Genomic DNA, 15432 nt, shown 5'->3' with positions numbered 1-15432 from the left:
TGTTTCTATAATTTGTCCATAATGTTTACAGTTATCTAACAGTTTTATTGTTGAAGAACTCAGGAGAAGGGTCTAGATGGAGGTCCACTAGTGTCCTTTCATCCCCAACCCAAATCCCGACCCCAACCTTGACCAACTAAACCATGTAGCTATCATAAATCAATAGTTCCATTTTAAAACTGTTTGGTATTTCGTCCTCGGATGTGACATCGTGGAGACTCTGCAGGTCAAAGGCACCTCCACTTTAAACAGCGACTGCAGCCAGACTCTTGGATCCACTACAGTCCTGTTTGGATCGTCTTATTCACTTAGATTTATGTAATATTACTTCAACTTCCAGGTCTTTACTCACCTCTTCGGCCACAGGGCTACGCAGCTGGTTTGAGAGAACACATTAACTTTAATTGTTTCATTTTCTTACGGAGGACACGGCCACGAAAACACTTCTGTTAATCCATTTCTATTTTGTTGCTGCAATATAAAAAGCCCAAACAAACATAGGCTACATTGATTTTGTGAGAATGTTCAAACAGCATTGCATTAAAGAGGCCTTAGTTTGTATGCCACACAAAATCAGATTTTGTAAATTTCTTCAGAACCTTGAAAACTTCACACTGCTATTTTAATATGAAATATGAACAGCAGCAGGAATAAAAGAACATAGCTGCTGCCGAGCGCCTTGGACTGTGCCGTTATGTGCTTTTGTCAATCACACTGCGAGTTCATCCATATTTTTCCATGCCCACAGCATTTCGTAGAGTCTAACAAAGGTACATCCACAATGTCAGATAATACACAGAATTATTCTTGATTGCTTACATGACCTTAAAGTTAACTTTTCACTTGCAAATTCAATTGACATCTATCAGACAGTAGCTTCAGAAAACATGGGGAATACCATCATGGGATCCTGTTATTCTTTTAATGCCTGGGATAAAATGTCAATGGGCATTAGCTAATTTCATCAGCGATGCTTTTTATTAAATTCTTTTAAAAGCCATTCCAGTTGCCCTGCCAAACATTTCATATTCATTTAAGGCTGGAGACCTTGAGAGAAGGATAACCCAGTTTGGACCATAAGTCAACTACATGTTCAGGACATAAAAAGCACACACCACAGCTAGTACTCAAGGATACACAGGATATATGCATAAACTACTTCAGCCATGCAGGACCGACTGATATCATTAGGACATTTGATTAGATGTAAATAATCAGGGCTTGGACTGTTATGAACACTTAAGCTACATTAAAACGTGAACAATGTGTATATTTCACTCTTTAGATATTTAGTAATCATCTCAGTCTTTTAACATCTGTCCAAAGCTGTAGTTTTTTGCACACAATGATTCACCAGTGTTAGCAGAAACAAACAAAACACTGCAAAATAACCTTTGTTGGGAAATAATTATTGTTAATATGACTACAGACATTACTTTTCCAATTATCGTTTTTCAGTTTTTGTCACTTTTTAAAATGAATAAGTTCCAAACCTTTGTCATTCCCACTTCTCCGCAGTAAATGCTCGGGTGTGCGGTCACCATGGTAACACGTGTATGGCGATCTTCCCACTACCTCTCAAGCTGAAGCTCAATTTGTGAAATGAACTGCAAACTTGAGCACCCTGGTAATCACTGTGAGTTTGCATGCCCACATTCTGCAGCAGTTTTTCTTTTGTTCTTAGCATTTAGGCCTGTGTAAATGCGTTTGAACATGCTCATTAATGCATTTTTTTTAAAGATAATGCAGAGTTTCGTCTAGCGTGATGGTTGGACGCTCCCTTGGAGATTTCTCGACTGGCCTTGGAACAACTTTGAAGAGCTGCAGTGGAATAAAATGTATGGATGGATCTCGATAAGCTTGAAAACATCATTTATTGAAGCAGAATCAGACGACTTTTATTGCCATTGTCAGTGAACACAACTTCACAAACTAGGAACTTTCTTCTGTGATAAAGTGCAACATAAAACACTGAATAATAATAATAATAATATAGAAAAAAGTAGAAATATAGCTATTATAAATACAGATATGCATAAAGTTTTTAAAAAAGATATGCTTAAAAATAAAATAGTCATAGAGGTTGATATACTGGCTGATATTTTCAATGATTTTCCACAAAACATCGCACATATCTCACGAACGACAACGCCGCGTCTCGTACCAAAGCTGATCAAAGAAATCCCACAAAGGCCTTTCCACGGACAAAGAATCCTTCTCACCCCTTCATTATCTTTTTTAAGTGTCCCGGGCTGAACTGTTAAGACTAAGAAAGCACAATCATAATTCAAGCAATCCCAATCAGACAACATTACACCCGAGCGTGAAAAGATCTGAATACGTCCCGCTATTAAAGGAATGGAAAGACTTGGCTATTATCTGGTGCCCTGCTGTGTTACGCTGTCATGTTCCCATTGGCTACAAACTAAAAGGAAGAGTTAAAGTTTTGAATAAAAAAAGAAAAAAAAAGAAGAGGAGACACAATCACCCACTTTTCACCCAAATCTAAGCATGCGGCGATAGTGTAAACTGTAACAATGGAGCGCAACAAGGAAAAAGGAACAGAAGTGAGTTGTGCGTTGCCAGGTTTAAGGATAAGCGCTGGTCTCACATTCAGAGCACTACAGTCTAATTAACACACACTGATATTGGCAAACAATTGGTAGTATTTAATCTCGCCGCAGTCTGGCAGGGAAGTACGTCGTGCATCTTCACTTTAAAATAGTTAATGACTTTTGTGCCACAAGGCAAAAACAATTGCTTGACAGCCAGATTGTGACTTTTAATTTAACAGAGCTGCTGGTAAACAGAGAAGGCTGCTGCTATATAGTGAAATGATGGCCTGTGTATGTGCTGCAGGGAAGAGTCAGAAATGAAAAGACAAGCTAAAAAGAAGCTCCTATTCATTTATTTAGGTTTTTAAAATTAAACCAAGATAGCAATGGCAAATAAGAGTATTCTGTCTCTGAGGAAATCATCAATTGCCTTGGAGCTTAGAGTGACTTGGAATGAAAGTGCTCATTTATATATATCTACAAAGAGCACGTTGTGAACAATTGATCCTTGAGCGGTGTAAAATATAGCACCAAGTCAGAGCGAAATAGCTGGTTTCGTTCAGTTAGTCGTCAGGTTTAATGTTGACCGTTTTGATTGACGTGTACGTTTTGGCATTTTGAGTTGTTGTTGCTTGATGTAGGATGCTTTTTTTAAGACAGATTTTTCCAGTAGTTACAGTGATTTGTGTTAATTATATGGAAACGGGGCGACAGTGGCTCATTTGGTAGATTCTTGGTCGACTTATCTGAAGGTTGACGGTTCGAATCCACATAAACATCGTTGATCGAGTCAGATTTAGTGCGATTCCAGCTCACGCAAATGAAATCGTGGTGTCGTTGGGTAAAACGCTTGACCCCCAGCGTCTATGCACACTGCTGTTCCTTGATATAAAGCGCTTCGAGAGCCTTGAAGGTGGAAAAGCGCTGTATAAAAATGTGACTATTACCACGTGGCCTTATGGTACAAACAGTAGTAGCGAAATGTTGTCAAAATGATCATTCGTATTGGTATAGTTGCAGTATTACGACGCTAGTTTTGCAGCGGTTTAAGGTAGAAACAGTGTCCAGACCAGCCCGACATCACTGAAACCATCTCTGTAGCACGGCATCAAAGCAGCACCGTCCTGAGTTTAAGTTGCCAGTTGAAGGACTTTGATGGATTCGGTCTCTTCACACCTGGATATTGCCTAAAAGTCGCGGCAGAATGCTTAATGACCTCATTTAGCAGGAGGGCGGTGAAGGTGCTCTTAGCCTGCCACATTTTCATAATTGTTTTTTAATTACACCTCACTGTATCATCTGCAGTCAAACCGAGGCAGCTGGTCAGTTTCCGGATTGATGATAAATGCAGAAAATGTTGACGTTTTTTGTTTTTTTTCGAAGAGTGAGCAAATCCATAGTTTTTTTGATTGTGTTTGACCGTGATACTGTATATATATGAAGAGAAAATGCTGTAAACATTCAGTATAAGAACCCCATGGCTCAAAGGTGACAACCCCGATGCTCACGTCTCAACATAAGCCAAGTGCAGCTGATCTCCTGCTGTCCCTCCAGGTGTATTCTAGAGATGTTGACCTTCAAGATGCTGTCTGCAAAACGCAATGAACATCACTTTTTACTGCATACTTTCACGGTTGGAGAAATGGTTAGGTTTGGAAATTCATCTGGTATTTTTGAGCTTAATAAACAACATTTACACAAAGTTTTAAAAGCTCTGGACACATCGTTATTGATGTAGATCATTTCAGTTCATTTCTATAGAACAGCACAGAATGAAAGCGCAGGATGTTAGTCTTACACAGAATATTTCACTTCCCACTGGGGTCACTGCAGCAGATCATGCCTCAAAGTCCTGCTTTTTATCTTGGTTGGTAATACTGAGGCAGCTCTATTTCCATCTATGATATCGAGCCAGGTTTGGGGCTGACACAAACAAGACGCTGACCTTGTTTGTTAGATTTAATTTGGACGCTTCATCTTTACGTTTAACTTATACTAAATGGTAAGTGGTCACATTTTTTCACTTTTTTCCACTTTCAAGTCAGTCAAAACGCTTTACATGAAGGAACCACTCACCCAGTCGCACACCAGACGCTGGGGGCAAGGCGGGTAAAGTGTCTTGCCCAAGGATACAACGTCAGCATTCATTCATTCATTGTGGGAGTTGGAATCGCACCACCAACCTGCGAGTCAGTGAGACCAATCTACCAATGATGTTTATGTCGAGAACAGGATTTGAATCACCAACCTTGGACCAATGGACGAACGCTCTACCAACTGAGCTGAACATATTTATTTTGACTTATTTTATCGTCGAATTGGTGGTTTTCATTTTCTAGAAAGTGATGGTGTCATATCCAGGTGAAGGGCAAGATTCAGATTTCCCTATTGATTACATTTGTCATAACGTCTGGAGGGTCAAAGATACAGACTCGGAGTAAGGTTTTATAGAGTTTATTGCAAACAAAAGGATGTAAATTCAGGTTGGAGGGTTGTAGGAAGCTGGGTCAGAGGTGGAGGTGCGAGGTGGGTCCAAGAAACGGGATCTGGTGAAAAACGAGAAACACCAACTGAGAACTATGACCATAACCACAAAAAACCAGACTGAGCCAAGCAGAAACTGTACCACGGAGGTTACACTGACGATCTGGCAGCGTGTGCAGGATCCTTGGTCCCGTTGTACTCCCGAGGTGGAGGCTCCGTTGCTGATCGGCTGCAGGTGTGAGGTGGGTGGTGCCAAAGTCTATTCCCAGCTCCAGGCACAGAAGGAAGGAGGGAAGACGGCCCAGAAAACACAGACAGACTGAGACTGGGGTCTGGACAACATTGTACAGAGTGGCCCACAAGTCACTGACAGTTGAAAAAAAAATGCATAACTCTTCTGTTTCTAACTATTTTTATTTTATTTTCTCAGAGCATTTAGAACGACCCTTCTGACATTAATCTGAGCAAATACAGCACCGAGGAACGAACCCTCATTGTACAGTGGCACTTTGAGTCACATGAGTCGTCGACATTTTAATACCAGACGTGCCCCGAGCGTAAATGCCATTAAAGGAGTAATAAGTGGTTTTCAAAGACAGGGGGCAGTGTGTGATCTCCACAGACCTGACGATTCCCAATTTCTTCCTTGGGGCGATCGTAACCCTATAGCGGCAGATGCTATCGTCGCCAATAAAGCGCAGTTGCGGACTTTCCATTCAATTGTGCGATCATGTAAATTCAAACAGCGTCTCAAAGCAGAGACATGGGGCTCTTTAAATATGTCACTGTCATTTTGGTAATCCGCCTCCGTTGTCCCTCGAAGATGACGGTACATGCTGATACTTCCTTTAACTTGATTTTTATGGCTAAAAAAAGAATAAAAGTCTATAGAGCTATAAGAGCTATACTGGTCTATAGTGTGCTCAGTCTGTAAAGGGTTAAAGAAAAGGTGTTTGTGAATAAATCTCAGACAATAAATGACTTAAAACGTAATATCGAGGATCAAATAAGAGCCATAAACCCGGAAATGCTTTCAAATGTGACGCAAAGTGTGTTGGATCGGGCTGTTCAGGGCGAAACCGAAAATGGACACTTAAAAACATTATTTTTATGAATTAGGTCATTTTTACTTCCCCTAGTTTAAGTAGTGACAAGTTCAAGTGTAAGAGAACAATTATAACTGTATATATTGCCAAAAATCTCAGAAGGTTCAGTTTACCTACTGCTAAAATCTGGTGAGTTTAACTTAAGAATTACAGGAGCTACTGAAGATTTAAAAGTGTCAGTGACTTTTGGGCTGTACTTCACCATGAAATATCCAAAGAGTAAATTCACACATTTTGAACCTGACCATTTCTATTAGTAACTACACCCATTAACGTCTTGTATTACAACAAAAGCTACATTTTAATATTCATTTAAAGCTGTATCCATCAGTATTAAATATCATTAGCCAGTTGAATGTCATAACGTCTCCTGAAACGCAGCACTTTAAAAACACATCCTGCACTTACACCACGCTCAGTTTACCTGCATAAAATCAAACACGCTCTGAATTGGAAAGCATCACTCTCATTTTCTTTCTTTTTTTGTCAGAAACACAATGCAGTACATATACAACAGTTGTTAACGTCAGCTGCACGGAGGGTATATACTGCTCCTCCCCGTGTCCGTCCCCCCCGTTGTGCTTTCATTACATGTCAATCTAGTCTGACTCCAGCGAAGTGGAAGCAGTCAATACAGCCTGCTCTGTTTGGTCCCGTCTACACTCTGATCATGGACTGCATCAGGTGCGTTTGTCCTATATAAGGGACGGCTCATCTTGTAAATAAAACGCACTGAGCCGGAGAGAAGAGGAACGCTGACTGCCTAAACATATCCTCCTGCTTTAGAGTAATAGCGTTTCCTCTTTAAGTCTGTTTTCTTTTACTTTCTACAGCACTCTATGTTGTTTTTTTTAGGTTTTCCAATGAGCATTCACCATGAAAACAGAAAAAATCTACTTAAGTGATTACAGTTTCCATTGTAGTATGTTGTAGTATTTATTTTATTAGGTCATTACATTCAAAATCAAACATTATTCAACTTGTATAAGGTTGTACATAACATTTAACACAAAAAAAAACAACAACAAAAATACTTCTAATTCCTAACCCATTTTAATAATAATACAAGAAAAGCAGCATCAGTTCTACAACAAATGACTCAATATTTAAACAAGAGAAAAACTACAAACTGCAGTTCACATGAATCATTCCTGAGTCCTGTAATTTTCCAAAAGTCATGTTTTATGCTGTACCTCGTTTTAAATGTTTCTATTGTGTAGGAGCTTTTTAGTTTATCATCGAGGTTGCTCCACAGACTAACCCCTCGAACAGGAATGCAGTACAATGACGTTTTTTACTGGTTCTAGTCTTAATTTTTGTTGAATATACCTGTTTGTCTCAGATGATATTGACTCTCTCTCTGAATAACATCTGTAAACAAGGAGGAGTTTAAGATTATACACCTTATACATCATTACAGCTGTGCTCAAATTAACAAGATCAAGATTTTACTAGTTTTAACTTAACAAAAATAGGATTTGTTTGTGTGAGATCATCTGTTAGAATAGCAAACTATTCCAACGACCTTCTTTTGGAGTAGAAAAATGTATTTTATGTTAGATTTATAAGTATTACCCCAGATTTCTACACAATAATTCAAATGTGGTAGAAATAGACGATTGTACAATAATTTAAGTGAAACCTGGCTCAGCAATAATAGTGAAATAAATCCTTGATCGTTGATTTGTTATCGGTCACTTCCTATTTGGATCGTTAGCCGCCGCGATCCAAATAGGAAGTGACCATGGGCGTGCTGCCTGCTCCGTCAATCGGTTGGTCTAGATCATGGGTGTCCAAACTTTTTTTACTGAGGGCTGCATCTTGAAACATATTCGAAGCAGAGGGCCACAGTCAATACTCTGAGCTCTGTTGGGTGCATTTGCAATAGTTTTGACGCCACTACCGTACCTTTTAATAAAGCTTGGAACGTTCATTTTACGTCTGTTTCACAATGAAATGTGATATTATTGAGGTTGTAGTACTAGAAATTCTTAAATTGCTGAGAAAACATTTGTATGATCAATCAGGCCAGGTCAGCAGAAGGTCTGAGGGCCAATAAAAATGGTCTGAGAGCCGCATTTGGACACCGTAGTTTGGACACCCCTGGTCTACATGATCGTGGCATTTTTATTTCACTGTGTCCGTAAATTAAGATATGAACATTAATAACAGACAAATCAGGCGACTTCTATCCACTATGTCGCTCCCACTCGCGTTAGCAACACATTTGAGTGACATAGCTGCGTTTGTTCCGCGCTAAACCAACAGTACAGACGGACAAAAGGCGTTAACTTCAACAACCTCACTCCTGATTGGCTCTTTGGTTGCTATGATACTCGCGATCGGCTACAAAATGTCCAAATTCGTCCCTATAACTGCACTGGCCTCGATGAGCTTCATTTGACGCTGTAGGTGACGTCACGCTCACTTAGTCCACTTCTTTGCACAGTCTACGTTTAAACTATGATTTGACTTCAATGCGTTTCACTGAAAAGCTAGAAATAAGCAGCCGTAAGAAGTACAAAAACGGAGCTGTGTGCCCGTTAGAGTACCGTGTAGAGCGTAATAACCAAATGATAGTTGGTGCTGGTGGTAATGGTGCCTTAAGGTTACGGCCATCAGTGATCATCTGTAAGAGCATTAGGAGCTGTGCCCGGAGCAGCTCCCCTCCCCCCCGCCGGGCTCCCATAGGCCAACGTGTGCCTTCGTTCAGCCAATCACGATCTGCACGGACATTAGTCTCAAAGCCAAATGGTGCCGTTCAACCCTGACCCGGCTTCCACACAGAATGAATCGACTGGAATTATTCTCCCGCAGTTATAGGCTCCTTCACTGCATCATCAGGAAGACTCTAATTTTCTTTGACAAATGCTTAAAGGGCCCCCTGTGCTAATGTGTTGATTCATCTCTATTCAAGCTACTTACGCCGAACGTAGGAATAGTCGTCCGCACGTCATGCTAACGAGCAAATACACGTTACTATGGAAACGCTACACAATAAACGTAGCAACAGAGAAACAACTGTCTGGATATGTTGGACTATTCCGCAGCTGTCGGTGTTTGAGGTTTAGCTTTGCCTTTGCGACTGAACCTCATAGAGTCACTTGACAAACAGGTGTGGAGCAGTTTGGAGGACAGACCACTCAGCGAGAGCCCACTTACGAACTTTCAAACATCGGTTTCTGTTCTCTTGATCTGAGAACACGCACATGAGAGGATCACGATGACTGAAACACAACTTTTTGTCTCATTTAGATGTTATTTCTTTGCCGGGAATGAACCAAAGTATGATTAAACTTTAAATAAATACCTCCAAAAGTGTGAATTGTTACTGGGAGAGGGATCTTTTTCATAGATCTGACAACGTGACACCCGCTTATCCCCTTGGAAAAGTTAAATATACCGTAGCGTGGGACCTTCCAGGCAAAGCAATCGAGTCTCCGAGACGCTGGCGAACCTTCTCTAAGAAAAGTTACCTAGTGCAACTTTTTACTGGAGTTTAATCGATAGGCTCTCGGGGCTTTGCAAGATCGTTGATTTAACCAACAGTAAGTCCGAAAAAAATCAAACAGTCATCGGTCAATAACAGACGAGCAGATGAACCGACATTCACAGGAAACAAACACCGTCCCAGAACTAGACGCTCCATCTCGGTAACGAAAAAGACTGGGTAGGGGCGGGTGCGGGGTGCGGGATGGGGGATGGGGGTGGCGAGAGGTCAACTCCCGTGAACGGACAAGCTACTGATGTGTCCAGGACTGACGCACATCCATTTGCAGATAGAGTTCAAATCCAGGATTATGTTGATGCCTTTTTTTTTTTTTTTTACCTAGAGATTACAATTAGATGTCATATTTTTATCTGTGCATTGTTTCATACATATTCATCTCATCCATAACAGAAGAAGAAACGGGCTTTGAAACAGACTATAAAAATGCAGTGATATAAATGTCTTTGTTTTGAGCTTCAGTCAGCGCTGATGCTTTTGTGTTCTGCCTTTCTCTTCAGAAGTTGATTGTGAATAGATTTTAGTTTAGTATGCACAATGGTCCTTTGTTCCTCAGTTTTCTCTACCGTTTCAACGCGTGAACAATACCTACTAGCACAATCACGTAAATTAAAATAGACTCACATGTTCACGCTTTATGTTCAAAGATGGTGAATAATTCATTAATTCACTGGGGGACTGTGAACTGTACATTAAAAACAGGTTGTTCACAGACATTTACTGGGAGGATTCAGGGGAGAAAGTCCTTAGTATTCTCCGGCATGCTTCTACACTTGTATTATGTGATAGTAGCAGCAAAACAAAACGCTCTCCTACCTGCTCTTAGTATTGCTTTTACACTGCAACCTTATCCTAAGACAAAACTTTGGACAAAGGCTACACCGACTTAGAAGATACTTGGAAAAACAACATTAATCTAACCTTTTATGTCATTGTTCTGCTTAAAATACTCACCTGCATTAGTTATTTCTGCACATACTTCACAGCAAATATCAAACTGACAAAGTAAATGTTTAAATTTCCCTAAAAACGAAGGAGTCTGTCTCGAATAACGTGTTAAATGTCCTCCAGAATACCTCTTTGAAAACCTTTCTCTAATCTGTTTTTAATTGTGGGGGTGTGGACTGGGATCTTTCTTTTGTCTGGTTAATGCCGCTAACGCTCTTAGGACCGAACCAAGGGAAAAGGATTTGGGGAAGTCTTTTTTGCGATGATCTTGGTGACTATACGCTATAACAAGATTAGATTATGTTCAACAACAAAGTTTCAGATAATCCACGATACAACAGGGTCTACTGGTGGACATCAAGGACTCCAACGTTACAAGGAGACACATAAGACGCAGAGACTTTGTTTTGGTGTGGTCCACTACGGGGGCTTTGATGGAACATGTGTTGAGTTAAATGGGCTGGACTTTCATGTCTTGGTTCGTGTTTATCTGAGTCAGTCTTTGTGATAAAAGAACAAAGAGTCACATGGAGAGAACTTTGTCCAACTTTTTGATCACCTATGTTCGGTTTTGTATCATCCCTGTTTGGATTTATAAATACCTCCGTCCACAAGGGGTCAGCGGCATCCAACAGACAATAATAATAATTCGTAACGCACACATTTTGTACGTTCTTGAAGCAGCATGTTTGAGGAAAAAGATAAAAGACTGACAGCTGATGTTTCATGATTTGGAAAAAACATATTTAAAATGTTCGTTATTTTCTGGTTCAATTAAAACAAATCTTCCTTTATAAAGATTTCCTGTGCTGAGCAGCCTTTAGAGTGAATCCAAAGAGCTTTGAGTTAGACTTGCTGACTGCATCTTTGGAAAAGTGAAAGTAGAGCGGCTTAAGGGACTTCTTATCTGTTATAAGAACTGCCCCAGATTTAGTCACCTGAGAGCTTTGATCATCAAAATAAAACTCTCTCTATATGTGCATACCATGGAGCGCTGTTGCTTTGGAAAATGGTCAGTCTGTGTGTTAAGTAAAGTTACATTCAGGCCATGCTCTGGACCGAGGGTAATCTAATGCAGTGGAAAGCAGAGACTGATCCAGAGTTTGTTCTGCTGCAGACACAACACAAAATTCCCCTCCAGGATGTGGATGGAGGCCAACGGGAGAATCACTTCTCCAACTGCAGATTCGGCGGATCCCCAAAGCAGCGCCTCACTTCTAATTGGCTCTTGTGATTGGCTTGTTAGATAGTGGAGACCGTATCCTGAAGAATTCCTCCTCTAGCGCAGACGGGGAGGGGGGACCGTGGGCCACTAAACCTTAACAAGATGTCCAGTGCCACAGAGAGCCCCGTGATCCTCCAGAGGGCAATCAGCCACACTCACCTTGTGTGTGCTGCCTCTCACACACTCTCCCCGAGGTGAGCGCCGCAGAGCAGGGATCAACAACTGTGTCACCCGCACGCTCCAGCTGGGAGACAAGTTCATCTGTCAGCCCACCTCCAGGACACTAATTAAACTGGAGACCTGCCGAGTCACTTCCAGAATAATTACTCTAAACGTATAGTGTGTTTTACAATCGCGGAGTCCACCTCAGTCTGCTCTGTGCTACGACCCATTCAAAGTGCAGTCAGGGCTTCAGTTTGTCTGTGTGGGATTTCATACGGCCCTTAGCTTGCATCCTAAAATCTGCTTTATATCGCCACTCATATCAACAGGGATTTCCTCGTCTGTGTATCTGTGCGTTTTTATAGTTTGTCAGAAATATTGTTTAGGCTGCACTGTGGTATATTAACCAGAACTTTCAAAGACATATTACGCTTTTTGAGGTATTGAGCATTAAACTGTACCATGCATACATAATTCATTTACAGATTGTTCATTGTAAACTGTGATATTGGTCTAAAATGGCAGAATAAAAGAAACTGCAGCACTGACAGGCCCCACCTCTTGATTGTGGCTCATCACTGTAACAAGGAGTAGATTTTAAAGTACTTGTTTTTATTGTTGAAATTGGCTATGGGACCAAACAAACATGTGTGAAACGAAGTCTACTCAGAAGGAAGTACAAAGTTGTGGGCGGGAATAAGGTGTAGGTGAAAACAGGACAACACAAACATGTATGAATGAGTTAGTTAATGATGAGGAAACAATTATAAACAAGATTAAAACTTATAAAAGTCCCCTCTAACTATGTCTACATGCTGCAGTTAGGCCAGTTAATGTGTCCTACCAAAACTCTACAGACGACACTCAGATCTATGTCTCACTGCAGCAGGTGAATCTGGACCAGTGGATTCACTCACTGCATCAACAGATCAGAGTGTGGAGGAAAAACAACTTTCTACAGCTAAACTCAGACAAGACTGAGATGTTAGACTTTGGTCCACAGAAACATAGAGAAAGTGTCAGCAGTCACCTCCAGTCTCTCTCTAAACCTTCAAATCAGGCGAGAAATCTAGAGGTAATAATAGACTCAGATTTGAACTTTAACACACCACATCAAATCAGTGACATCTGTAACTTCTGCAGCTTTTTACCACTTAAAAAACATTGCAAAAGTCAAAGGTAAACTGTCAAAACCAGACTTAGAGAGATTTATCCATGCATTTGTCTCCTGTAGGTTAGACGATTGTAACGTCCTGCTCACTGGCCTCTCCACACGAGCCTTAAGACAGAACAGAACATCCAGAACACTGTTGCTCGGGTCTGACTAGAACCAGGAAGTACTTCACACATGTGTCCTGTGCTCAGGTCTAGAACCAGGAAGTACTTCACACATGTGTCCTGTGGCTCAGGTCTCTGGCTCCTGTGGCTCAGAGACTTTAAAGCAGCTCTGTGTGAACAAGTCTCTCCAAGGACCAGCACCAAAGAACATCTCCCACATGAGCCACAAGAACCATCTCACATGAGGCGGACTAAAGCAGGACTAAACCGGGACTAAACCGGGACTAAACCGGGACTAAACCGGGACTAAACCAGGACTAAACCGGGACTAAACTGGGACTAAACCAGGACTAAACCAGGATTAAACCTGAAACATTCTTCCTGAAAATGTGACACAGGCCTCTACTTTGACGATGTTTAAATCCAGGCTCAAAACTGTTCTGTTTATCTGTGCATTTGCCTGAAAAGTTTTTATTCTGCCTCTTCTAATTTTATGATGATTATTTGTGATTATTTATGTTTCGATTTGTGCGATTTTAAAGTCCTTCTTATTCTGTAAAGCATTTTGAATTACTTTGTGTACGAGTTGTGCTGTACAGATAAACTTGCCTTGCTTTGCTTTAACTTAACCTTCAGCTTATTCAATGGAGTGGCACCTGATAAAGTCAAATTCAAAAGATTTTTAAAGACGCTGGTTAATCTTGGAGGAATACATTCATAGAAAAATAAATTGAAAAATACAAAATAGAAAATCAGATACAGTAAATGCCCCAAACATATAGGTGAACATTCAACACATCAACAACACAGCGCGACTGCCATTATTAATATTGACACAGCGGCGTCTTATCTGGGTCTAAAAGGCTCGAGTATCGACTGTGTAATTGACTTTCTAATGACATAAGATTGATTCAGGATGATGCAGATAACGGGAAAAATAACTATTAGGTTATTAATTCATACAGACAGAAAACAGTACGAGAGGTTTTGTTTGGGGGGGGGGTATTGTTTGAGACGTTGAGCCGTAGTTTACAATAACTTTTCCCAACGACTTTCCAACATATCACCTTAAAACTGTTTGTATCTTCAATAGTATGGACAAATACTTACGTACAGGACGAAGACACACGGTCAAAGAACTATTTAAATACATGTGAGTTATTATTAATCAATTAAACACGAGAGAAATGTGAGAAAATGTTAATGCCTGTGTGAGAAAAGTGTATAAAGTGTGTGGTGAGGGGTTTTACAGCTGCAAAACAGAGAGTAAAAAGAGAATAAAAAATAAAGCTGATACTTCGCGGATTTCGTCTTTTATGGGTTATTTTTAGATGATAAACAATAGACCACTTTACAATAAATTAAAACATAAATTAGCATAATTAAATCAGCATTTAAAGAGAAAAGTGCAGAATAAAAAAAAGCACTGAAAGCTCAAAATGCTCTTGTTCCAACTCGTGATGTCATGAAGTGGTACTTTTTTTAACGTTTTGTTCAGTAAAAATTGGAATTTGCAGGGCTGAAATTAACCAAATGATTGTGGTGAAGGTGTGTGGAGTTTAAAAACACAGTGGAGCACTTCCTGTATTACCACATGATGACATCACAAGGTGGAACGGAGCGTTTTCTCTGTGTTTGAGAGACGAACTCAACTCCAGGTCTGTTTGTGACGAGGAAACAACATTATAACAGATCGGAAAACAGTGTATTATGGGCGTTTTAAACAAGGAAACGGCAAAATGACTCTTAAAAGCTGAATATTCCGGTGTATAAACTCAACGGCTGGTGGTCATAATGTTATGCCCGATCACTTTAACACAAGTTTGCAAGTGCCTACAACCATAAAACTGCAATGTTTGCGTGTAATGTTTTGGAAAATTGTCCCTTGTTCATAGCAATCGCAATTTATGTTGTTTTTGTGTGGGAAAACGCTTTCTGGGGTAATTGCCTCAAATAGCCAGTTGTTCCAGAAGAAGGGAAAATAAAGATGACAAGTGAGATATGACTATAGCCTGATCAATTATGAAGTCTGGCTGGTTTCACTGCTCCTTATTATATGTATTAGAAAAGAAAGTTACAAAATACAACCGGAAGGATGAGAATTTATTTTAATAATCACAGAAATAGCACGCACCAGACACGTATAAATAAACGAATCCTGAGACA

This window comes from Periophthalmus magnuspinnatus, chromosome 10 (assembly GCF_009829125.3).
Source record: "Periophthalmus magnuspinnatus isolate fPerMag1 chromosome 10, fPerMag1.2.pri, whole genome shotgun sequence".
NCBI classification, from domain to species: domain Eukaryota; kingdom Metazoa; phylum Chordata; class Actinopteri; order Gobiiformes; family Gobiidae; genus Periophthalmus; species Periophthalmus magnuspinnatus.
Note: the sequence above shows the minus strand (reverse complement) of the source record.